The 24,163-nt window shown below is 39.9% G+C and overlaps 1 long non-coding RNA gene across 12 annotated transcripts in view; it reads left to right on the forward strand.

Annotated features, from left to right (window-relative positions):
* Gm14064 overlaps window positions 1–23,896 on the forward strand; it is a 59,011-nt gene extending 35,115 nt beyond the window's left edge. For all 12 annotated transcript variants that reach the window (XR_866773.2, XR_375021.3, XR_375023.3 and 9 more), the window contains one exon: window positions 23,538–23,896. This is a non-coding gene — a long non-coding RNA (predicted gene 14064). The remainder of the gene's footprint in view (window positions 1–23,537) is intronic.
* The last annotated feature ends 267 nt before the right edge of the window (window positions 23,897–24,163 follow it).

The following is a 24,163-nucleotide window of genomic DNA, read 5'->3' on the forward strand; positions in this document are numbered from 1 at the left end:
TTGTTTGTTTGGTTTGGTTTTTTTGGTTAGCAGGTTAACATCCACTTATTAGTGAGTACATAACATGATACCATGCATGTCCTTCTGGGTCTGAGTTACCTAATTCAGGATGATATTCTCTAGTGCCATCCATTTGCTTGCAAAACACAGGTTGTCCTCATTCTTAATAGATGAGTAGTATTCCATTGTGTAAATGAACCACATTTTCTTTATCCATTCTTCTGTCATAGGTCATCTGTGTTGTTTCCAGCTTCTAGCTATCACAAATAAGGCCTCTATGAACATAATGGAACACTTGCCCCTGTGGCAAGGTAGGGCATCTTTTGGGTATATTCCTAAGAGTGGTATAGCTGGGCCTTCAGGTAGATCTCTTTCCAATTTTCTGAGGAACCTCCAGACTGATTTCCAGATTGGTTGTACCAGTTTGCAATTCCACTAGCAATGGAGGACTTTTCTTCTTTCTCCACATCCTTGCCAATATGTGTTGTCAACTGAGGTTTTGATCTTAGCCATTCTGATTGGTGTAAGGTGGAATCTCAGGGTATTTTTGATTTGCATTTCTGTGATAAATAAGGACTTTGAACATTTTGTTTTAGGTGCTTCTCAGCCATTATAGATCCCTCTGTTGTGAATTCTCCATTTAGTTCTATTGTCCAACAGTAGGGAGAGGGAATGTATAGAGCCCACCTCCAGCATGAAGACAGGACATCAAATGAAGGAGGAGGCCACCATTTCACAGTAACAACTCTGACTCATAATTGTTCCTGTCTAAAGAATTACAGGGATGGAAATGGAGAGGAGCCTGAGGAAAATAAGGTCCAGCTACAGGCCCAAAGTGGAATCCAGCTCAAGGAGAGGTCCCAAGGCCTGACACTATTACTGAGGCTATGGGGCACTCACAAAAAGGGACCTAGCATGACCGCACTCTGGAAGACTCATCAAGCAGCTGAAAGAGTCAGATACAGATATTTGCACTCAATGGACAGAAGCAGCTGAACCCTGTTGTTGAATTAGGGAAGACTGAAAGAAGCTGAGGAGAAGGGAGATTCTGTAGGAGCACCAGCAGTCTCAATTAAACTGGGCCCCCAAGATCTCTCAAACACTGGACCACCAAACAGGCAGCATACACCAGCTGATATGAGGTCCTCAAGACACATACAGTAGAGGACTTTCAGGTCTGTGTCCATTCAGAGATGATGCACCTAACCCTCAAGAGACTGGAGGCCTCAGAGAGTTTAGAGGTCAGGTGGGTTGGGGGTGGGGATATCCACATGGAGACAGAGGGGTGGGGAGGAGGTATGGAATGTGGAACAGTTGGAGGGTGGACAGGGACGGGGGATAAAATATAGAGTTAAATAAATAAATAAATTTTTAAAAAGAAAAGAAAAAAATCAACACAGATAGTCCCAAAGTGGTGTCTTACAAGCCTCCTAATTGATCCTGAACCCAAAAGTTGTCTCTCTCCTTTTCTTCTCTCTTCCTCCCTCCCTCTCTCTCTTTTCAAATTCTTAGTGTTTCTTTCCATAACAGGATTTTCTATGTGGTGTAATTTTTTAGGATTTCTAACTCTCTGAGAGATCACCATGACCCAAAACAACATGGGGACCAAATGGTTTATTTCATTAAAACTTCCACGTTACACTTATGATCCAGGAGAGTCAGGCCTGGGCCTTAAGGCAGAAACTCCAGATAGGAGCTGAAGCAGAGGTGGTGGAGGAGAGCTGCTTTCTGGCTGATTCCTCATGGCTTGCTCAGCCTGCTTTCTGACACAACTCATGATCATCTCCCCAGGGTTGCCCCTACCCAGGGTGCATTAGGCCCTTCCATATCAATCATTAATCAAGAAAATGCACAAACCATGGATGCATTTTCTTACTTGAGACCCCTTCTTCCTAAGTGTCTCTAGCTTGCATCAAATTAACATAAAACTAGCATATGGTTTCCCATGGTCTTAGGGAACCCAGGTAAGAATAGGAATGGACTGGAAATGTGCAAATGGAATTTAGAGGCTCATTAAAAAATTCTAAAACTGGGCAGTGAGGATAGATGCAATGTTTCATAAACACTAAATATTAAATTATATGCTTAAGTAAGCAAATATTAGGTATGTAGATTTAGCTCAATGTGGCTGATAAATAATATTTAAAATTAAAACACTGTTTCCTTAAAGGGCATGAGAGTAACTTTCCTATTGCTGAAGATGTTATGTATTTCAGACACAGGGCCTCCTCCTTGAAGGCAAGTTTTAATGGTGCCAGAAGGCACCCACCCTACATGCTTCCAAAGAAAAGACACAACTTATAGTCCTACCCAGGTATGAGCATATAAACCACAACAATGTCCCAGTAATCCAAAGGGTGCAGTAGTGGGTCACATAGCCAGCAGTTCTTTAATCGGACTTAAGACCCACACAACAGGAAGAAACTTGTGTCTGGTACTGGGAAGGCAACCAACTACCTGGGGCTAGAGAAGAACTTCTAGAATCTTAGAGAAGAACTCACAACTGTCACTTTGCTCAACTAACATAAATCCCTAACTACACTCTAAATATTTGTCCTTGTGCCCACAGATATTTGTAGTCCTCACCTATAATCGTGGAAACTTCTCTTTGCAACACGTGAAGACCATTGCAGAAAACCACAACCCATAAATATGCAGAATTGTGGGGTTCAATACCTAAAAATACAAAACACCTTTAAGCTCAGGGATCATTGTGGAAGAGAGGCAAAAAGGTTTTAAAAAGCCAGAGAGGACCAGGAAGTATGCTGTGAGGGTGTGTCTTTTAGTAATGCCACAAGCTACACTCATAAAGTCTCAACAGCACAATCCCCTAAGTATGTGCTGAACAAGGACAACAGGAGAGGCCATGTGGAGATGAAACATGCAACACCCACGAGGACTCAAAAATCTACAGGCAACTAAGAAATGCTGTGATTAGGAGAAGTAGTCTGTCACAGGGGAAAACACACCGATTGACTAGACAGTACCAAATGATCTGCTCTGAAAACATATGCGAGTAATATTAAACAGACCGTGCAAGTTGTGTTTATGTGTTTAGGAATATATATGTATATACAAATATGCATGCAACAGCTGTTTTAAGAAGTGAACACAGAATTAAAGGAGGACAAAGATGGGTGTATGGGAGGTTTGGGAGGAAAAGGGGAGAGGGGAAAATGGTGTAATTGTACCATAGTCCCAAAACTAAAATAAATATTTTATTTAAGTAAAAATTAAAGAAAAAGACACTAAGAAAGCAAACTCTATTTTCCAAAATGCAAAATCAGAAATGAGAATGTTTATAGGTAATCCTCAACTAGCAATGGGTCAACTTACTATTTTTATTTAATTTTTAAAAATTTCTTCTCTCATATATTACATCCCAATAGCAGTTTCCTCCCTCCTTCTTATCTCCAAGTCGTCGTCCCCCCACTTTCCCTCTCCCATAATCCACTCAGCTTTTCTTTCCTATCAGAAAAGAGCAGGCCTCCCATGGATATCAATGAAACATGGCATATCAACTTGAAGTAAGACTAGACATATCCCCTTATATTAGGCTAGATGAGGCAACCCAGTAGGAGAAAAAGGGTCCCCAAAACATGTAAAAAGAGACACAGAGAGCCCCTGTTCCCAAAGTAAGTACCACAAGAAGACCAAGGTACCCAAGAGTTATATAAATGCAGAGGGCATAGATGAGTACCATGCAGGCTCCATGATTGTCAGGTTAATCTCTTTGAGCCACTGTGAGCTCAGGTTAGTGTATTCTGTAGGTTTTCTTGTGGTATCCTTGACCCCTCTGACAGACTTCTTTAAGCTCAGCTTAAAATTTAAGATATTGCAAAGTATCGTAGATTTAGTAGAACTTTTATCTTGAGTTGTAATTTTTTCCTGATAACCCCGATGTTCTTATTAGAAGCAAATGGAACAGAGCTCAGTGTTTTAAATGGGAATAGATCAGTAGTACTGAAGACCATTTTCAAAAGAAAAGTGGGGCCTCAGTCAGAGATAAACCAGTATGGAAGCGTCATCTACATTCTGCCCACACATCTTCAAAGCCTTTTACAGGATCCTGCAGCACGCAGACTCATCCAAGCTCCGCACTCACCTCTAAGATCACCCCTTGCCTCAGCTCTTTTAGTTTTCTTATCTATTTGATCTTGAAATACTTTGCTTTGGCTGAGATAATTTGAATTGTAATACTCCATCATGAACACTATCCTGGCTCATAGTCCTGCCTTATCCCAAGAGCAACTTTAACTTAGCTTTTGCAATATTTCTAAAGTTGTTCCATCATTGAAAATTAGAAATTTGCGTAATAGTTTAGGTCCTCAACTTTCTTAAATAATTTACCCAATGAGAAGAATTACCTAGGTTTCTGTCATTTATCTTACCAAATATTCTCTCAAGATATCTTATACCTTAGTTCCTACCATTGATTTATTGATGTTAAAACTTATCACAGAGGACATGGAGATGAATCTGGCTTGTGTCTTCCTTATACATTAAAGAGTTTAAAAATTAAGAGGGTGAAGACAATACTTTCAAATTCTTAGCTGTGTGTGATCGCTTTCCACCCAGCCCCAGCTAATGTGTCCCTTTACCTATTTTGCTGCCAGATCTTTGTCACTCTTTATGTCTAAATGTGTGTGAGCACTAGAGAGCTCTCTTCTAGCCATGACTGGACTGAGTGAAAAGGCAAGGAGCTCTATTCAAGACAATAACCCCCTGCTGAAGAGTGAAAAGGATGGGCTTTTCCAGTGGCATAGAGAACTTGAGAGTTTTGACAGTCTCTTGTCTGATTTGTGCACCTCATGTTCTAGATACAGTCACCAGCACTGTGACATGGATTTCAAGTGTCACTTAAACCTCATGAATTTATTTGGCATTAACAAGAAGCATAAAATTATAATTATTCCTTAAGTGTTACCTAAACCCTTTTCTCAACTCTCAAGTTGATTACTGTATCATATAAAAAGATATTCACCACACATTTAGAATCCATTTTAGAAACAGATAAAAGCAGAATTTGATTATGGAAATATAACTGGGCCTAGGACATGTAACATTTTTAATTTGCAGCCAAAGTCAGGTTTGGGGAAATTTCTGATGAGTCCTTTGTATTGCTGTTGTTATTAGAGGAAAAGGTCTGTTTCTGATGCAATCTAAGCAAACCAGACATTATCACCACTTGATTATTCATTTTGCTAGTACAGCCTGTTTCATTTATTACAGGAAAGTCAAGGTTGAAACTAGATCTCTGCAATGCATGTTTGTGGCTTTATGTGTTTGTGTGTAATAAATATCTTTTGGTGTTTAGTGTCTACTTTTTACGTTATAATTTGGCATCATTTGGATTTGCCTTTGCTCGACCCAGTAATACTATGGCATCTGTAGCCTTAAATAAGAACTCACTCAGGAGGATGTGAGAGACAGTTTCCTTTTGGAAGCTGTTGGGGAGTGGGTAGGAAGGGGAAGCTTTTTGTTCAGTTATGGAAAATGGACGTGTGTCTCATGGTGTCCACAGTTTAAATAAACATAAACTCTGAACCAGAGATCATACCCATCATTTCCTCAGAGCTAGCCGTACTAAACCAAAATATAATTTTATTTGGCTAACCCCAAAGTAGGATGTGGGTGCCAGCCTTGAAAGCCACACGATAAGGTTTCCAGCAGACACCACCAGGGTTGGCTTTGTCTCGAACAGGGAAGTCACAGAGGCATCAGTGCTTGCAGCCCATCACTGTGTTTAGCAAACAGAGGCAACCATAACAACAGGGTGGAGAGGGTAAAGGGTCTCTGGCTGGCTGAGCATGAAGTCTGAAAATTGCTGCATATTATAATCTCACTAAGGGACAGGCCATCTTTAAAGAGGTGGGAAGAAAGATGGGACCCAGGGCAGAACCATGGTCAGAAGCAGCTGTCTCATCTTCCTATGAGTTATAGAGTCCACTAATTTGGAATTTTTAGAACTGCTTGATCTTCTCTAGTAAATCTTTTTCATGTGCCCCCCCCAAAAAAAACAGTGATTCACCAATAAACAAGGCAGTAACATGGCTTTTGCCATATCCCCAGTGTCTCTTCCTTTGAAAAGAAAGATTTTGAGGGTGGGAAGAACGTAAGATCATGTCAGTCGCCTCCAATTCTGGGAGTCCCAAGTCCGGATTTGCTGCCTCATGGGTTTCCACGGTGGGGAGTTCTATTTATTTATTTACTGTGGATTGTTATTTTTTCCTTCACTCTCTGGAGCCAGGAAGGGGTGAGTGGATGATAGAGTTGGGTGCTCTGAGTTAATGACTAGCTCTGTATTCAAAAGCTCGTCTGCTTTTGTCCTCACCTGACGCCTCAGTGCTGCCAATGAGTGGGAATTAATTTTACTGAGACCTCTCTGCTCCTTAAAGGAAGAAAAGAAAAAAGAAAAAGAAAGAAAGAAAGGAAAAAAAAACTGCTCACTTGGCTGGAAATGCCTTGACAGAAGGCAGAGCAGCCGGTCACATTCGAATACTGTGTCCTCTGGATTTGGGGGCAGAGAGGGACTGGCAGATCCAGGCAGAAGGAGTGTGGCTAGAGTTATAGAGACAGCCTATCAACAGCTCTCCTGCTCAAGGCATACCCTTTCCTGCCGCTCCCCACGGAATCTGTGCACGACCCCCAGCATCTTTCCCAACAATCAACTCCCCATAAGAAGGTAATCATCTTATGGCAAATTGGAGAAGAAGAAAAGACAGTCTAAGAAAATGTTAGGATAATAGAAAACTCTTCAGTGTTGTAACCATCTGGTGCGTTGTGCTAACAAAAGGGGTGATAATTGAGTGCCCAGTAACTTCTTTTGGTCCTAAATAATGGTCACTCACCCCGATTTGTGTTCTTCACAAGAGTAATTCGCCATCATTTCACACCGCATCTGCACCACATCTCTGCTCTCAATGGCGCCTTACATATAAGTTACCACACTTAATTAACTCCACATCATTCTCTTACAAAGAAAAGTTTGTGTGGAGGCCCGAGTGGCAAAGAATCACAAATGAGACTTTAGTGATACTTGCTTTGTGGAATAAATGGAGATTGATGGGAGCTCAAGCCACCAGGGGTTGGCTCCTGGTTGGGGCAGGGTAGAGATGTGCCCCACAGCTTTAGGTTGGGCAACAGCTGTGGATAAGCTTAGACAGGCGGCCTTGTGGCCATGCTTGCTCTGGGAGGGATGGGAACCCATTGTCCCATAATCTCGCTTTTGAAATTGTGCTACAATTGATTCGATCTGATTTCTAAGGTACTGTCACCAGAGCATCATTAAACGTCTTTTAAGAAACCAGAGAATAGACTAGATCACCAAAGGCGGCTTTGTTGGCCTCTTCGCAGATTTTCTTTAACATGTGCTCCTGTCACCCCCTCCTCAGACAGAAGGGATGAAGCCTGCAAGTGCAGAACAATTAACGTGGGTAATTTTAGTTTCTCTTTAATTAACACCCCAAAAGTTATTGCAAAAATGAAAGCAATAATTCAAAAACAGGAGCTTTAAAATCTTGTTTCTTCGTGGACTGAGAATAATGTTTTCACACTCTTATGGCTAGACATAAAACTCACTAAAATGATCACTAGCTGCTAGTGCTGCTGCTGCTGCTGCTGTTGCAGCGCACACACACACGCGCACACACACACACACATTCTTGTGCGTGGGCATGAGCTTTCCTCTACAAATGGATTAAAAGGCTTAAAAGGTGTCTCCTCTAGAGGCGGTGTGAGCAACAGCCAGCCTGGCAGCTTGAGCCTAATGAGGACATTAATCAGCGGAATAAAGACGAAAGGATGAAAGCAGAGATTCTTCCAGTCTCCCAGTTATCTTACTTATAAGCAAATTAGCAACTCTTTATCCTCTCTTTAAATGATAAGGAGGGAGCCACTTTGGGGACATTTAAGATATTTCTCACAATAAGTGTCAAAATACCCAGAAAGCTCCCGGGGGTCCACCTCCCACACACAGAATGACCTTCATTTGTTTATCTAAATGCTGACAAATTGCAGTATTTTAACAGCCTATCTGTAGGCTTGGCTTCATTTGCATGGTGTGCCCCCTATCTTTGAGTGGATAATGAGGCTCAACATAAAGCCCCCATTGAATGCTCCACAGAGCCCGACAGTGATGAATACTGAGCTGGAGAATTAGGTGCTGTGGAGAAGAATATGCTATTGTGTGTAACCCCTATCCTTTCATCTTTCCTGCTGCTCACTTTCAGGTCTTTCAAGGAAACTGCCTCTGTCCCCTTCCCCCCCACCTCCTAGTGTCTTTTACTTCCCTTTCACTCTGAATGGGCACCATCTTCCAAATCGGCAGCTCAGCCTCGCAGCTATTTTAGTGACTCTAATTATGATGCCCTCTTATCCTATGAAATGCTAGAGGTTTCCTTTCACGGTGTGAGCCACTGAGAAAAGCCATAAGCCATTGTCCCAGGAGCATTTGGTCATCCACCCACTGGATTCTCAGATCCTCGCTTTTGCATTGCAGAATCCAGCCACCTTCTGTCCGAAACAGCCAGCTGCTGTCACCAACAGAGTCTTCACAGAGTACACCCTCTGGGCAGAGATAGTGTTTAGGAAAGTTAAAGAATCTGGCGATTTGAATTTCATTAGAAGTCTAGTATTGTGAAAACACATGCCTGGCCTTCTGTAGGTTCATCTGATACTGCTTATATTTTTTCAACCAACTGAGAGAATATTTAGCATAGTTGCAATGAGCTATGCAGCATGGACAGTCTCTCTGGGGAAGAATGAATGCTTTCCCACCCTAGAAGGCATTCCTTAATGTGATAAGTGGGCAAAGCTTTTGGTGATAAAACAAAAGACTTTCAGTATATGTTTGGTAAGGTCCTGGAGAAGGATAGAGACGGAAGACTGCTTCATCTTCAAAACAAAGAGGTCAGGAAAGCTAAGAAATGTGTCCCAAGTCACAAGGGGACTCTGTGAAGGAACCTTGTCCCTAGCTGAGGGCTGGAAGAGGCAGGAGCCAGCTTTTTTTTTTTTTTTTTTTGGTAAATTTCCTTTTGGGCTGGTTCATCATGCTTATTTCCCTTTCTGTGGGCAAGGATCCTTGCCAGTTTAGTTTTAATAGGCAAGACTATTTACAAAGATGGATGGTAATTCCTAGACCTCTGCATCTTCCCACTCAGGTTGCTGGTTCTAGGATATAGTGCCCCTAATTCTCTAATTCTAACAGTAACTCTTACGCCAGTAACTCTTCGCTTTTAGTAGCTTTCCAGGTTAGCTGGCCATGTAAGCACAGCCTCGAATTCTGGCTTCTTGAATTCCCTTACTCCGCTCAGTGAGGCAGAGAAAGTACTAGTAATAAAATCTATTGAGCTGCTTGGAAACTAGCTACTAGCTAAAGACTAACTAGCTACTAGCTAAAGACTAACTAGCTACTAGCTAAAGACTAACTAGCTACTAGCTAAAGACTAACTAGCTACTAGCTAAGACTAACTAGCTACTAGCTAAAGACTAACTAGCTACTAGCTAAAGACTAAGAATCCATCCAACCTTCTGATTTTGACCCTGTGAAACGAGACACACTCTTCTAGTCCTTAGTAACTTTACTTATGAATCTTCACTGTGATATTGTTTTTTTTCCTTGAATCATCACTGTAGTACATAACCATTATAGAAAACATGGAAGTTAAAAAATGTATTTTACTCCTAACCGTTTCCAATTTACCATCTGATCTTCAGTAATCCATTACTTATTGTGTGAAGCCCATCAGTCTTCCAAATATGTCAATAATAATTTTCATGGCTATGTACTTCTTTTCATTGACATATTACATTTTTTTGTCTTAGAAACAATTGTTCTATAGTATATATTATTGGATCTAAGGAGTACTGTTTTATAGTCAGTAATACAAGCCTACAAAGTTCCATGGCATGAGGTGAACAATAACAGAAGTTAACAACAGGTGTGGATGCTTGTTTATGTAGTTTGTGTACCAGAACCATTAAAAATTTATAAAATAGGAACAAATGGGAAAACATTCTGACGTTCTGGTTTCAGTTCTACTGCCTAAGTGTAGGTAAGTTCCTTATCATGTCTCAGTCATCTTTTTGTTCAGCTTCAAAGGATGCATAACAAGGTTTTGTCATCTAAAATACTTATAATGACTTTTGGTCACATGCCTTAGACATTTAGTACAGTGCATTGTAAACATGGAAGAGTCTGTTGAAAAGTAAAAGCTTAAGAAAGAGACTTATAAAACCTTCAGGACTTCTCTGTGATTGATTCTCTTACCCCAAGAAGGGTGTTCACAGAGTCTCAGTCTTTCTCATGGCTTGGGAAGAAACTGGATGAAGGTATATTTGCCCCCCCTTATGTACAAATCCCAGGAACCTGCCCCTGCCTAACTTCAAGGGCCATTGAGAAATAGTTGGAAAACCATCTGTACTAATGAGGTGAAGGAGTGACTGATAAAGTTGTTGTACATGCTCTTTGTAAGTTAATGACTTATATCTGTTTGTATCAGGATGTACTGCCCCTATAGCACTGAGTTGACATATGTAGTACCATTCAAGTGCTAACTTTTGTTTTAGAGAGAAAGGGAGAGTTACATTAAAAACACGATTTTAAAATACAGAATGGCAATGTAACATGAAAAATAAATAGCAGTCTCTGTATTTTAGTAAGCTAGCATTCTCACTAGGCTCTATTTTTTCCATGACAAATGTGTATGAGCCAATCGTTGGTCTATTTTGAAAGTTGAATTTTAGTTTTCTACTAAAATAGTATGTTTTCAAATTGTCTTCCCACAAGTGAAGTGCAGACTGATACAATAATCATGCAAAGACTGATAATAATAATAATACAAATGGTGAGATGACTGTAAGAAAAGCAGGAACATAGCTTTTGATGTACTTTGATCACTTGTCTGAGACACAGTCACCTCTCAGATAGCAATGACAGCCAGCTGTGAGTGAAAACAGATGCTTTTCCAGCTAAATAAAAATGTTACTAATTTTTAAACTATTTTACCTAGTCAGAAATGAAATCCTCACTCCACCCAGCTAAGGAACTTCCTAGATAAATGTGATATATTCTAGTTTTTCTTGTTCTTCAATGACCATGTGAGTAACTTCTGTCCAGCAGATGCAATTGCAAGAACCATGATCCTACTTCTGGAAGTATCCTTTGCCTTCTTGCATTCGAGCTGGAATGAGACAGGATCAGTAAATGTTCCCATAGTCCTCTTGGCTAGCATCACTTGAGTTATGTCTTAAATGTCATCTGCATGGTACAAACAATATAACAGAGAAATCTTGGGTCTCAACACCAGATAGCAATGTACCAGGGTTCCGAGACTTACTTTTGTCCATAGCTTTGAACTAACAGAGGGAACTATTCGTCATTTTAAGGCAACTGTTATTAGAGTTATTTGCTTCTTATAGTATGAGCCTAAGCTTACATTATATCATATATATCTATATTCAGCATTCCTTTTTGAAATTAAGATGGTTATTAGGTTTCTGAGATCTTTCTGAAGTATACCAGGAAGTAGTAGTAGGGTATATAAGCTTTCCATTAAAGTTAGGCTTATAGATTCATCCACAACACGACTCAGAAGAAGACAGTGGTATGTGATCCAATACAAAAATGTCTAATAGATCACAGATACATCAGTGCTCTTCTATAGAAAAAGATGGTTGTGGAATATAGTGCTTACATATAGCAAATGATGACAAAGTAATGTGAAGGTAATAGGAATCTTTGTTCATCAAACAGGCTTGCATGTCAAGGGCTGCCAAAATGCTTAGATAGTCAAAATTCACCTTGGGAAAGTACCTTACTGTCAAGGAGTTTTCTCACCTGAGAAAAATTCTTCACCTGGAAGTAATAATAGAGTTCTGTTCAAGATTAAATGAGTCAATGTGCAAAAACATTACAACAGTGTCTAAAACACAGTACACTCTCGGAAAGCCTGGGCTATCATTTTTGTTATTTTTATGTCTGGAGAACCTCAAAATGTAGTGGGAGTAAAAACATGTAAAGATGTTAGCGATAGCACAGCATAACAATTTATATCATACCAATGTGCATATAACACTCTGGACAACACAAAGAGGAAATCTACGACTGGAAGAGGTATTAGGGAATTTCCCTACAAAGAACCTAGCCACACAGAAGGGTTCATTGAAGAACTAGACTCAGAGAGCACTCTCTATACATGGAGAACAACATTCCAGGCCGGGGCTCAACTTGTGCAAAGACAATGAAAGCAAGCTAGTGTTCGGTATGTATATGGAAGTGATGAATATCACTTCTAGTTATATGTAAAGAGATGATGTGAGGTATGAGGTTTCCATGCCCAACCCTCACTGGGGTTTGCCACTATGAGTTACTATGTTAAGACACGTTTTTTGACCATGGAGTGAATAATGAATCAAACCATGCAGTACAAATTAACCATGTGTACAGGGTTAATTTGAAGTTATCACCTTGACTAGTAATAGAATTGTTACTATGACTGGATAACCGATAACAATATACCATAGTTTTGTGACTCTCATCTGTAAATTTTAGTTAGTAAAGGAAAAAGAGATTTGTAGTTTTAAAGCAATTGATATTAGGGCTATTTGCTGCTTATACAATGAGCCTGATCTTACATTCTGCTTTGATTCTCAATATTATTTTTTGAAATTAAAGAAGTTGTCAGATTTCTGGGACTCTTCCTGCAATATACCAAAACTAACATTAGTAGAGGGGTGGATATGCTGCCCATCTAGATGTGTACCCATCAAAAACCAAAATTCTATCTCTGGCTTAGTAGACTGGTAGCAGGCATTGACCAAACTTGTTTCAAAGGTTAAGAACATGGTAAATTGTGTGTATGCCCGTGTGTGTGTGTGTGTGTGTGTGTGTGTGTGTTTCTGGGAGAAAATATCTGGGAGATTATTGTGTAAGGAAGTTAAGTGAGGACCAGATAAAACAGTTTCTAAGTTAATATATCTCATGGAAAAAAACTAGAAAACTGAATTTTAGTTTTGCTATCACAGCTACACTTGACAAAGAATCAAAGATTTGAAAAAGATGATTTCATAAACAATGACACATACATATAAGATCTGTAGAAAAACAGAAATGGGCGCCCTCTACCATAATTGTTGGGGCTTGAAGTAGCTTTTAGTTTCATTCTATCATTCAAATATTTCAGGGAAAATATTTTTGATATATCATTTTCACTAGATTCATTAACTTTTAAGATAAAAACTGAGCAATTACGTTGGAAAAGAACAAAAACATGCATCTTGGATAAAGTAAAAACATCAATCATGTGACTTTTGATATATAGGAATGACTAGAAGTAAATACAAAAAGCTTGAGGAATTTTTAAGAAGTTTTACTGAGAAAGAACCCTTAAGCAACTCATAAGACAACCCTTTTGTAGTCGTCTATGGCTACTGAAATTTTCAACAACTTTCAAACTTGTACAATCAGGAAGCAGACTGAGAAACTTGTGTAGTCTCAAAGAAGAACATATTCTCTAATAGCCATTGAATATTATCAAAGAATGTAATAGAAAAAATGAATATGCTAGAAAGAGTTTAAAGAGTACTGGAGAACTTTGGGTGAAGGGTTTCTTCCTAAAGAATAGAATCAGATCTAATCATGTAATATTCTGAGTTTTTAGGTTCTTATGAGTCTGGGGTGAGAGAGATACTTGATTACTGGGTGCTATAGGCTTTCCATTATTCATCTAGTCTTTTGACATTATGCAATGGAAAGAAAACACAACATCTGTTTATAGTTAATACATTTTGGGTCTAAAAGGAGCTATATTTGAACATGGCAGAACCAAATTGATATTCTGGATATTGGACTGGATACCATGATAGGACAATATGTTAAAGTCATTTCTTTCATGGAGAATGTGGGTTTTATTTATGCATGGAATTCTGTTAGGTAAAATATCAGTAGGAAATCAGGTACTCCAAAGATAGCATACATCAAGGAAGGTTTATAGACAAAGGGACTAATTGGAAATGCATAGCAGAGTGAAAGAGGAATGAAAGGTATTATAAAAATCACAGACCACTGCTAGCCACAGCCTGAAGAAATGAGAAGGGGAGACTGATTGGTAAGACCTGGAAGGGAAAGACCAAGGCATATGGGTCAAGTTAAGAGTGTCAGTGTGCTAATGTGACCTCACAGGGAAAGAGCCATGGGCATAAATGCCATGAGCTCACCCTTCAATCCTCTCAAATCTTCTAGGTCTTTATCTTGGTAGTCCAGCTTTAGGTTAGTGGGTACCAAATCCTTTTGAGGTAGTCCACATATAACAGAAGAGAGCTAGATGAAGAATAGGGAAGGCAAAGAAAAGATATATGGCATAGGAGTAAAGGGGAGAAAAAGTTACTCACTAACCACAGCAAAGAATTGAGGCACATAACCCTAATCACACTCCCCTCTACATAGTTACAATTGAGAGTCTGAGGTGGAGTATAAAAATATGCTGTAAGCTGTAAAGACCAGAGCTGCTTGCTTCTGATTGGTCAGACTCAGAGCCACAAGAGAGCATCGGTGGCCTATATGGTCTAGACTGATTCCAACTTTCTAACCCCTTTCTAGGTACTGTGCTGTTGATCCAGAAACGACCAGTTAAAGTGAGGAACCAGTTAAAGGGAGTGGAGGGTCTGGAACTTATAGTGCATACACACTAGACACTAATCACAGTGCATATCCCACTAACTCTTCTAACTTCTTGACTAATGTATTAGTGTTGCAAATTCTTTCTTCTTCACTGTATCTGTGCCCTTCTCTATAACATTGTAGCCCTTTTCACTAAAGACTTAGGGGCTGAACCCAATACAGGCTGCTCTTGAAAATTGATTTGGCCTACTAGAAAGTGGTACATGGGTAATATGCCAGTTCTATGCAAAGGGATTGTGGCAAAAAAATAACCCAGTTATCCTTCAGCAAGATGAGAAATGCCTATAATGGATCTGAGTCACTCTCTTCTCTTCTACCAGTTATCACAGGGTTAACTTGCTGAATCCTAGGCATAGGATGAGCCCAGGTCCCATAGTATATGTCTAACCTGCCTGCCTTGCTCCAAGTATGAACAGTTTTGCTACATAGCAAAAGTACAATACAATAATGTATCACTAACACACTCTCTCACATCCCCATTAAGTTGTATCTTCATAAAACTATTCTGTTTCAATGACATTTTTGGCTACAAAATCATTTCAGGGCCTCCTCTCTTGTGCAGCAACTTCTAAGGTGGCCCTTTTCTTTATTCCTTATTAGAGATTGTTAGAGCCTATTCACACTGGACCTTCTTAATCATTGCCTAATTTTTCTTAAATTAAGCCAGTAAATTTAATCAACCCTGAATTTGGATCTTTCACAGCTATTACCTTAGGGGTAGAATAATTAAATGACTTAAGCCTCAATGTTCTCTGCAGGAAAATGGAAACAGACATCACTGAAATTAGATATATATGAAGCTTTTAGGCAAACATCATGAAAGCTTTCACAGACAGATAAATCACAAGAGATGAGCTGGGATGGCCTGCTTGCTACCTCACTTAGGGCAGAGACACACTGTGTAAATCTCCAGCCTCAGTGGAAGCCATGTGGTGGGTGGGGCTCAGAAACACAATTTAGACTTCTGGTTCTTGCTCGTCCCATCATTGTCAGGGAAGAGCAGTTTTAATGGGGACCAGTAATGTTAGGAATAAAAACAAAGAGGCCAGAGGTCCTCAGCGTATTTGTGGTTACTGTTTACATATCCCCATGAGGGTAGTATCTCGGGCCACGTAATTAAGCCAGCAAAGTTTAGGACAGCTGATTATACCGAGAGGAATGCAGAAGGCACCTGCAGCTACTGGAGAGAGTCTACTGTTCTATTTTCGAACTTTTGTTTTGAAGGCCAGTTTATATGCATGTTATTAAACTCAAATTTATAAATTTATGATGAGATAAGTTACATAAAAATGACAAAAATATCCAACAATTATCACATCCTAATTATTCAATGATACCTTACTGTGATCCACACTCTTACTATCATTTATGTCAGTCCTACGTGGTCTATGTAGCACCCGGCATGTCACATAATGCATTGCTGACAATATTTTCCCAAGTCAGTGGTCCCTGGTGCCACATTCCAAAACTGAACATAGCCATAGAAAAAGCATAAAAATTACAGAAGAAGTCAGTGAATTTGTACAACTCTGGGGGAAGGGGGGGCAGTTATTTGAAAGCCAACTGATCATGTGGAGAACCATGCCTTCAGTGACTGCGTAGGTGATACTACTGACCATTGTGGACTGGACCATCTTCTCCACACCTGCTTTTGTGATGTTAGGACATTGCCTGTCACTGTGTACACCCCTGCTTGGAAAGATCTTTTTCTCCAATATTATACTAATGACTCAAGCAAATCTAAGTGGAAAAATCATCCGATTTAACTACAGAATGCGGTCATTGTAATTCTTAGCTACCTCATGGTCTGGCAAGAGGTGGGGTGAGAACACTATAGCAAGGATGAGGCAACCTTGGAAACCTGGTGCAAATATTTTCTGACGAGCCTTTGACCTGCCTTCTTGGCTGACTGTCATGTGATGAGGGGCATTTTGACTTGGGAGGCAGGAGACCAACTTTCCTGGTGAAGCTCAGTTGCCTATTTATTACCTCTGTGACCTGGTTCCCATCACTTTCATTCGTCTGAGAAAATGAGATGACCTTTTGGACCACATGTATGATCTTATTTAGTTTATAAATACCACGACATTTAGTTCACAGAGAAAAGAAAAAGGAAGGAAAAAAATCTGTAAAAGTTACTTATTTCTGCTCCTTCATTATCATTGGTGAAGAAGACAATGTCAGTGGATGTGTGCCCTGAGTGATTATACACACACACACACACACACACACACACATATATATATATATATATATATATATATATATATATATATATATGAGAGAAAGAGAGAGAGAGGGAAAGAGAGAGAGAGGAGGAGAGAGGGAGAGGGGAAAGGGAGAGGAAGAGGAAAAGGAAGAGAGAGTCTGGAGTTCATATAGCACAGGCTTGCACTGAACTCAAGATGTAGCCAAGGATAACCTTAAACCCTGATATCCTGCCTCTGCCCCCCAAATGCTGGGATCTCGGGTATGAGCTGCCACATCCCATTGTATTCTACTTTAATAGGAAAGGCTAGAATAATGTGAGAATGCTTGTCTATGTTGAGAGCGTAACCCCACACCTTTGTCACTCCAGCTTTTGCTATAGGTCAGGCTGAAGAGGAGATATTGGAGCTCAAAGTCTCCATCCCATGTGAAAACTGCACAAGTTCTGCTCCTGCAGGCAGCCCTTCAGAAACTACTTTGTACATTCTCACAGACTGTGTGTCTCAGCAGGGGGTAGGGGTGGCTGAGATGACACAGTAATGGGCCTCAGGTTTTGTTGGGTAAACAGTTACTCTGGGACTAGTCAGCACCAGCTGTCCCCAAGCAGGCCACAGGCCTCCTCCAGGCCCCTCCTCTATGCTCTGAGACCAGCAACTACCCACTGTCTCAGCTTCCACTTGGCTGAGCGGGGACTGGACACCACTGCCTCTGAGCAGAGCAAGGCCACTCCCCACTCAGCCTGAGTCAGACCAAGTGGATGGTATGAGCTCTCACTGAATGCAGACTAGAGTTGACTCAAGCCCACAAAACAGGAAAGTCAGACTTCTGTGGCCAAGGTCGCTTCACCTCCTCAGTTCCCAACACCCTGGGTCAATCCACCCTAACTGTGAGCACTGCATCTGTGGGAAATCCCAGAGCCTAGAAGGACCCAAGATGAGAGTGGGGGTGAAAAGCAGTTTTATTGTGGGAAGGTTTGTATGTTTAGGAGGGAGTTGCCCATGTGCCCTCATGAAAAAATTACTTCAAACTTTACAAACAAGGCCTAAAGTTCCGGGTTTTCACTGCTTGTCATTTTTGTGACCCTGCTTCATTAGGAGTCCCCAAAGCCTTGTTGTTCCATACTTCTTACAGTAGCAATCACTAAAAGGACTCTTTAGGATTTATGACTTGATATATATTTGCCCAAGGGGACTTGCTGTTTCAAAAGGTGGCTTTAGGCTGTCTTGTCTGCCCATGTGACCCGGGCAGCATTAGTTAGTGTTATTTCTTGGGCCCACCCTGGAAAAGAGGTGTGATCCTCTGTGAAGTCACTTACAAAACAACAACATGCCACAATAGTCAAGATATCTGTGTGTCTCCGTTCTCATTTCCTTTATGTACTTAGGCTTCACAGTAGAACACATACAAAAACATACTCCAAACCTGGCTGTGTACTCAAGACACGGCCTTTCCAACATTACTGCAGTTTTTCACAAAGTGTGTCTAGTCTCCAAAGCCTAATTGTGTAACTAATTAGTTTTGATACTTTCCTATGGGATTCTTATATTTGGTTTCATAGTACTTTATTAACTCACCAAATCAAAGTAGGAAGTTGATAATATTTATCATTTAATACCATGAGTACTAGTAGCCCCTTCTAGATATATGTTCAAGAGAAATACAAACATAACCCACAGAAAACCTTGCACGTAAGTGTGCATAGCATCATTTTTCACGGGAGGTAAATATCTGACAGTAATGAAATGTTCTTTAGCTGCAGAAAGTAACAAAGATATAATACTAGTCAAGAAAGTGACAGGTCTACATCATGGCCCAGTCTTGAAAATATGCGAGTGACAAAGCCGGCCTCCATCATTAGGGTTTGTACAGTTGGCTCAGCAGTTAAGAGTGCTTATTACTCTCCCAGAGGAGAAATGTTTGATTCTCAAACCCACATGACAGCTTACAACTATCTCTAACTCCAGTCCCAAGAGATCAAATGACCCCATCGGGGCCCAGGCACAGCAAGGTGAACATAAAGAGATGAAGGCAAAAACACCCCTGCTCATAAAATAATAAAGTAAATAAGTCTAAAAAAACCAAAAAACCTTCTATGTCTGGAACACTCAATTCCAGAAACAAATGCAGATTAGTGGCTGCCTAGGAGTTGGGCAGGGAGATGACAGAAGAAAAATGCAGGGATTCTTTTTGAACATGGTGATGCTTACATGACTGTGAATATGTGAAAATACACTGAAAGGTAGACTTCTAATTAATTCGTTGAGTCGTATATGAATTGGATCTGGACAAATCTATTATAATACAGGCCAGGGGATGGCACAGTAGGTAAAGTGCTTGCCAGACAACCATGAGAACCTAATCTCTAGGATGGAGAAAAAAACGCTGAGCGTGGTGACACATTCCTGTCTTAGAACTTGGAGGTGGAGATGACAGGAGGACCTCTGTGGTTACCGGCCAGCCATTCTAGCTTACTTGCTCAGCTCTGGGTTTCTGGAAAACCTTGGCTCATAAACATAAGGTGGAAAGTGATTGAGGAAGAACTTGATGTTGACCCCTGGCTTCTACATGCATGTGTCCACATGAAAACCTATACACCCAAAATAAATCCACTGTAAGAACAAGTAAATATCGAAATGTACTGATCTTGTTTGTTTTTTAATAAATAAATGATCTTTATTCATTTATACTTATCATTAAAATATTTTGCCACATAAGAGCAATATGAAAGCTATCACTTTACTGAGTAGCAACTATATATTAAAGTCATTAGCTCAGTGATATCAAGGCCTTTTAAAATGAATAATTACTTTACCTAACCAGCAGAAAGGGCAAGTTAGTTGAATGAGCTGATGGCACATTTGTTCTTTGTCTTATATGACTTGCTCTCCAGATCCTTCTGTGGCTGGATCTCCTACCATTTCTTTCTCTTGTTCTTCATACCAAGTTTGCCATGCTCCTACCTCAAGGCCTCAGCCCTGCTCTCAGTCTTCCTCTGGACTGTTCCTTGAACATCCATATGCATGAATTTGCACTCAATAATTCAGAACCACCCAGAAACTAATTTCTCAGTGAAATTTCCTCTGATTTCTCTAGTTTATTCAGCAAATATACTAAATGATATATTTAGTATATTCATTATTTATTGTATGTGTACACTGACAAAATATAACCTCTATAAGATCATGAGTATTTTCTACTCTGTCTTTGGAGTGGACTGTATCACAGTAGTAGCTCAGTTAATATATGAATGTAGACATTTATAGTTTTAAGTTATGAATTATGTTAATTACTATTATAATACCTCATATTTTAAACATACTAATTGAGGTTGGATAAAGAAGAAAGAAAAATAATTAGAAAAATTATCCACAGAGATTGAAGAATCAGTTCTTCAAAAATAAATCAGCCTCTAAGAAGAAATAACAGTCTATAATTTTAATCTGGACTATGTCTAAATATCTTATTTAGAATATTTATTTGATAGATTTTTGTCAAAGTTTCCTTACAATTTATGGATATATGTGATATCTATCTATCTATCTATCTATCTATCTATCTATCTATCTATCTATCTATCTATCTCTGTATATATTTGACTAACACACATATATGACATATATATGATATATGTCAGATATGTTAAGTATATATCTTATATATAACACATCATATATATGTTAGTCAAGTATATATAGCCATATGTTTATTAGCTAGTTAAATGAACAACAAATAAGCACCTTTTGTTTTGTATATTATTTTGTATAATGATATAACATTAAGGCTCACATTGTCATAGATGAACCAAGAACAGGTAAAAAAATATCACAGAGATCACAGATGCTGACAGCTATAGGGAGAAACCACCAAGGAAAAGGACCAAGAATTACAGAGTTGCAGGGATGGATAGATAAAGCCAGTCTGAACTAGTGGCTTTTTTCCAGGGTTAGGAGCTAGGTGACAAACTCTACTCACCAACAGGAACAGAGAGTAGTTAAGGGAAACAGCAATTTTGTAGGTCACCAAGTGTGAAGAGAATCAAAGAATGAAAAGGGATGTAAGAGGAGGCATGACTGAGTGGCCTCCACGAGTCAAGAGTCAAGTCTACTGGAGTTAAGTCATTCTGGGGCTTTGCAGAACAAGGTCAAAAGTCATAGCTTTACTCTTGGGTTAAGGGAAGGAAGGTCACAGTGACAGGGTCTGCTCTAAATATGATGAGTGACTTGATCCAATCTCTTTCAGAGGAACTTTAATGTTAGGCCTAAGAAATTGTGAGAGCAACAGGAAAAATGGGGAAGACAGCCCCTGGCTATGCTTAATCTGGAAGACAGCGAAGTGCCACAGGGTGAAGGAGCCTTTACATTGGAGAGACCTCAGCACAGATGTTACACAATGCCATCCATCCCGGGAAAGTCTCAGTATGCTGGCCAAGCTGGACTGCATCTAAGAAGGATGTACTTCTTCAGATAAAGAATAGCCTGCTCTGCTGTGATTGGCCGCATACTCTCCATCTTCTGTGATTGGCTGCATACTCTCCATCTGCTGTGATTGGCTGCATACTCTCCAAGGCACAAGTCAAAAAAAAATTACAGAATACACTCTGATTCAGGGTGTGACGTGAGGATGCTCCCTACTATTTTCCAATGTTGAGCAACACAAGAAGTCTTAACTGAATTTGCTTGTAAAAGTAGGGCCCTCAAGGCAGTCTGTAAGACAATACTTCTATGTTAGATAGTTTTTTCCTGTGGGAGGATGGTAGGAGAAACACATATATGGTATAGGCAAAGTGACTCAGGAGAGTATGAAACATCTTCTTAGGATGCTGTTTTTGTGGGAGGGACACTAAAGCAGCTACTGTGGAAACAACTGTACTTAAACTTCCTGGCGGTTGCTATTGAAAGTGAACCTGGCTTATCCCAGCACAAAGAGGACATGGGTTTGTTCATAACAGCTCCTAAAGGTCACTTACCTGGGACTATTCCCAGGTGTATGAATTTCCAATCACTGCTGCTTCAAGCTAACTTGAGGTCTTAGACAAAGAGGAAGTTGTATGGCTATGGCCCAAAGGAGGGAGGCCCAGGGTTACTTAAGGAAGGACGTGCTGCAAATACCATTCATTTAAAGTATCACACAAGTGTCACCCCATGGCATGCCTTTCCCTGCTTGCCAAACCTCATTTCTGAGACATAGGCAGTGCAAAAGGAACACCTTGGCTTCACAGCCTGTAGAAATGAGAAGAGAAGAACAGCAAGAACTTAGGTGAGTCCATCCCATATCAGGGGCAGAATCCTGACGTTCTTTGGGGGGAACTCAAGCATAGGAAATCAAAAGAGTGTTACTTAAAATCAGGTTATATCGCATTTATTACTATCCTAAGTATACGTAAGAAGCCACAGGCATCCCTCTTATATAACAATGAGCAATCTTTCCCTTGTTTCTCTTTCTCCATTAAATGATGTATCCACTCATTTTAGGGTGAGGCATACATCTCAAAAGATTTGAATATATACATTCTATATTCTTCACTATCCAGATGTGAAACAATTGACTTGAAAGTGTTTTCCTTTTTAGGTAAAATTTTGATTTATCACTAGCATTAATCTTAGAGAAAATTATGTATGTGTAAGTCTTAATTAGACTATGGAATGAAGTGTGCATGTACACACACACATACACACACACACACACACACACACACACACACACACACACACACACACTCACACTTGCATGGAAATGGTGGTGACCTGGTTTTAACTCTAGTGTACAAGCAGGGCTGTTGTAAGGCAGAAATGACTTCATCAGGAAATCCTCAGTCAAACTTCCAAATATACAAATAGATGCCTTTTATTCTGCTGTGAATCAAAATGATGCCATGTCCTGTAATTAAGGATGTTAGTGGCCACGTTGAGTGAGAGCCAACCACACTTAGCCTTTGTTTCTAAGACAGTCATTTTCAAGTTCAGCATCTTAAGGCCAATAGGCACCTTATTTGGCAAAGATTCAGTTCTGTTCCTAAGTCATTTTAGGGTAATAGAATTTTCTTTCTTTCTTTTTTTCCTCCTTTTCTCCTTCCTTCCTTCCTTCCTTCCTTCCTTCCTTCCTTCCTTCCTTCCTTCCTTCCTTCCTTTCTTTCTTTCTTTCTTTCTCTTTCTTTCTTTCTTTCTTTCTTTCTTTCTTTCTTTCTTTCTTTCTTTCTTTCTTTCTTTCTTTTCTGTTCTCTTTTTTGGAGATGTACTGGTTGTTTGAACTTGATGCACAAATATTTATATATTTGGGCATGTTACTATGCAGTCAAAAATCAAAGAGTATTGCCTAAAAAAGCAAAATACAGAAACAAGTCTTAGCAATTATTGAATTGTTATTGAGCAAGATAATTACAAAAACAAACAAACAAATATTCAAACCCCTGTTGCTAAATGCAAATCTACGTGAGAGTGGGACACCAGATAACATTGCCTTATTATTTCTTCCTTACAGGAAATAATATGGAGTCATTAGGCTTTCTAAATATTAACTTCTCAAACTGACTGTGTAACTGGCTCCTGGGGCCGCATACAATGGCAGGGTGATATGGTCTGTTGATCTGGCCCACAGTCTGATGGGAGGGGAGCTGAAACACAGTTTTGTTTTGTTTTGTTTTCTTAAGCAGATCTACAAACCTCTCGGAATCAACCACTCCTTTTTTGGAGTCACTTGAGCCCTTGACCAAAGGCCTGCCTGAGTAGGATCTCTTCCTATGGATGCAGCAGGAACTCTCTATCCGCCTCCTCCAGCTGCAGGAGAGAAGAATTCACCGGAATGCTGAGATAATGCCTGAACTTGCTGAGCCCTCCTGCCTCCTGCCACCTCCATCAAGTTCTATCTTTGTCTTAGGCCCTGAGTCATGCCCTACACCGACCCCTCAGTCATCTGTGACTCATAGCAGAGAGCAGTTATACCCAATGCTGAGCCACAGGAGCAGACGATTATTCTATTCTTCTTTATTCTCTCATTCTCTCTCTTCTTCTTCTTCTTCTTCTTCTTCTTCTTCTTCTTCTTCTTCTTCTTCTTCTTCTTCTTCGTCGTCGTCGTCTTCTTCTTCTTCTTCTCTTTCTTTCTTCCTTCCTTCCTTCCACCTTTCTTTCTTTCTTTCTTTCTTTCTTTCTTTCTTTCTTTCTTTCTTTCTTTCTCTCTCTCTCTCCCTCTCTCCCTCCCTCCCTCCCTCCCCCCTCTCTCTTTCTTTCTTTCTCTCTCTCTTTCTTTCTTTCTTTCTTTCTTTCTTTCTTTCTTTCTTTC

Source organism: Mus musculus, chromosome 2 (assembly GCF_000001635.26).
Source record: "Mus musculus strain C57BL/6J chromosome 2, GRCm38.p6 C57BL/6J".
Classification (NCBI taxonomy): domain Eukaryota; kingdom Metazoa; phylum Chordata; class Mammalia; order Rodentia; family Muridae; genus Mus; species Mus musculus.